General features: G+C 35.6%; 1 long non-coding RNA gene across 1 annotated transcript in view; it reads left to right on the top strand.

Annotated features, from left to right (window-relative positions):
• The window catches only part of LOC144588211 (uncharacterized), a 17824-nt gene extending 16555 nt beyond the window's left edge, over nucleotides 1-1269 (top strand). Inside the window, exon 2 of the long non-coding RNA XR_013543630.1 lies at nucleotides 1059-1269. This is a non-coding gene — a long non-coding RNA (uncharacterized LOC144588211). The remainder of the gene's footprint in view (nucleotides 1-1058) is intronic.
• The last annotated feature ends 1316 nt before the right edge of the window (nucleotides 1270-2585 follow it).

Here is a 2585-nt window from a genome sequence, read left to right as displayed (position 1 = left end):
ATTTGTGGAATAAATCATAAAATCAGTTTTATGAGCACTGAACTCTGAGTTTCTTAGAAATACCAGGAGGACTCAGGCAGATAATGTAGATTAGAACTAAAATCTTATATCTATTCATTTGTGAGTAAAGCCTTCTTAGATGCACATATTCTTCCAAGCACTACAGCTTATTTCTTCTCTCAAATTACATTCCCATAACATTTTAAGTAAATCCTCATGTTTTGCTTCCAATAATAAATTACAAATTTTTCTCACTATACCCTTCCCTACTTTCTTATCTCCTGCACTTCCCTTTTGTAGTATAATTCCTCCATATTTTGTAATATGGAGGAATTACAGCACATTTACCATTTCTTTTTATCTAATTCTTTGTCCACTGTTCTAATGGAATGACATTATATCAATATGTTTCATATTTGCCTAATACTTTTATTTCTTCACCATTTTAGCCAGTCTTTTAACATACTGACTTGTCTCTTCATCAAAAGATTTTCAATAGATTCTTAGCACAATCATACATTTAAACAAAGCCAAGAAATCAGAAGGAGAAGTCTGAGACTCAGAAGATGAACAATGAAGTAATTAGAAAAGATCATCAATAGACTTGGGCACATAGACTCCAAGACTTCAGGGAGGCTTCCTCTGGCTCATCTCTACAATCCCTTCACGTTTGGTGAAGATTAGCTTTCAGACTTCCAAGTTATACACGCTCATAGTGGGTCCCCCCCCCCCCCAGGAAAGTGCCATTTAGCAGCTGGCGTGGGAAAATCCAATCTTCACCAAACTTGGAGGGATTACAGAGGAGCATGAGAGAAAGCTTCCCTGACATTTTGGTGTTTCTAGGTGTTTGAGGGAGGTGTTTTATGAGGTTTTAATGTCAATAAAAACTAACAAATCAATTCGTCAATTCAACAGAAAAAAATCATAAATTTCTAATTCATGATTTGTTGACCTTGATGAATCAAAACGAATCACCATTTTTCTGATTTGTGCCATCTCTAAACACCATCTCTAATCACCATCATCCACACTCTTGTCTTCCTGATCATCATATATAGATGAAGAAAGTGAAGAAAGCTGAGAGGAAAAGAATTGATTTGTTTCTAATGGGATGCTGGAAGAATGCTTTGACGATGCCCTGAACTGCCAGAAAGCTGAACAAGTGGGTCCTAGAGGAAATCAAGCCTGAAGTATTTCTGGAGGAAAAAATAATGAAACTGAGGCTCTCCTACTTTGGGCACCTCATGAGAGGGCATGATTCTCGAAAAACAGTAATATTAAGGAAGGGTGTATGCAGCAAGAAGAGAGGAAGGCCAAATACAAGACGGATTGGCTCCCTAAAGGGAGCTACAGGTTTGAGTTTACACAAGCCAAGCAGGGCTGTTCAGGACAGCACAAGTTCAAGATATCTCATTCACAGGTTTATCATAAGTCAGAAGTGACTTGACAGCATATAAGAGCAACAACCCCTAGTAGCTATGTCTTGGGTTGTACTATACTGTACTTCCACCTTTGATAACTCAAGTTGTTCTTATAAATGTCTCCTTATTGTGCATAGTTCTTTTAAAGTACTCAGCAGCAAATTATCTGACAAGAAAGAAAAACTCAGTACACACAATGCTAATTGTAGAGGCTTCCTAACTCCAATTTACAGTTAATTTTGATCTCTTCTACAGGCTCTTTAAATCTCTAGCATCTTTCTAGTAGTAAGCTCTGCACTCCCACTGATTAAACATGTCCATGTAAATAATTCAATTCTTCTATGTTCAAAATAACAAATGTTTTCATTGGCTCAGAGAGAGAGTTATAATGCAGACATTTCATTTCTAACATACCTTCAGTAATTTTCTAAGTTCCACCGGTAGTTATTTATTGTTTAATTAAACTGTATACTAGGGATATAAAGGCCATTAGGATAAAACAACATGTCAAATCCAAGAAGTTGCAATAAAATTTGAATACAGCACTCCCTACAATTGGATCCTGTGTATTTATTGCCAATGTCTTCTAAAAAGCCTGAAGGTGGTAGTTGTTATATGGTTCAGAAGAAATCTCCTGCAAAAACAAAGGCTGAATGGTCAGCAGTGCTTAAATTATATGAAGTCAAATACTCTCACCAAAATAATGGATATTAATTGGCTTACATTATGACCAAAGTGTTCTCTTGAAATAACAGTTCCATCCCCATATGATGATCGTGGAAGAATAAATATTTATTTGAAAAATTCCAAAATTATGTTAAAGGACAAGTAGACATTTAGCACATACATCATTCAGACACCTGTCTTATCAATTAGCTGTCACAGATCTTTGTGTAAGTACTTGTAGGTGTGTTTTATTCAAACAAGCAGCTTTTAAGTCTGAAGATGCTTATGCTTCATTAAGTGTATTTTCTACCCTTGCTTAATGTGATTATTGACACTTTGAAGATGTTACATATCAGCTCAAGATGATAATCTGTTCTCATTTACGGATGCATTTTCATTGACACAATTAATGCAAGTAGATGCACATATTTATTTGTACTGTAGTAAACTGGCTTCTATTACTGTAAAAGGGTGGCTTTAGTGACAAAATAGTTTGCT

The sequence above is a fragment of the Pogona vitticeps genome, chromosome 3 (genome assembly GCF_051106095.1).
Source record: "Pogona vitticeps strain Pit_001003342236 chromosome 3, PviZW2.1, whole genome shotgun sequence".
NCBI lineage: Eukaryota > Metazoa > Chordata > Lepidosauria > Squamata > Agamidae > Pogona > Pogona vitticeps.
Note: the sequence above shows the minus strand (reverse complement) of the source record. Positions and strands in the feature narration are given on the sequence as shown.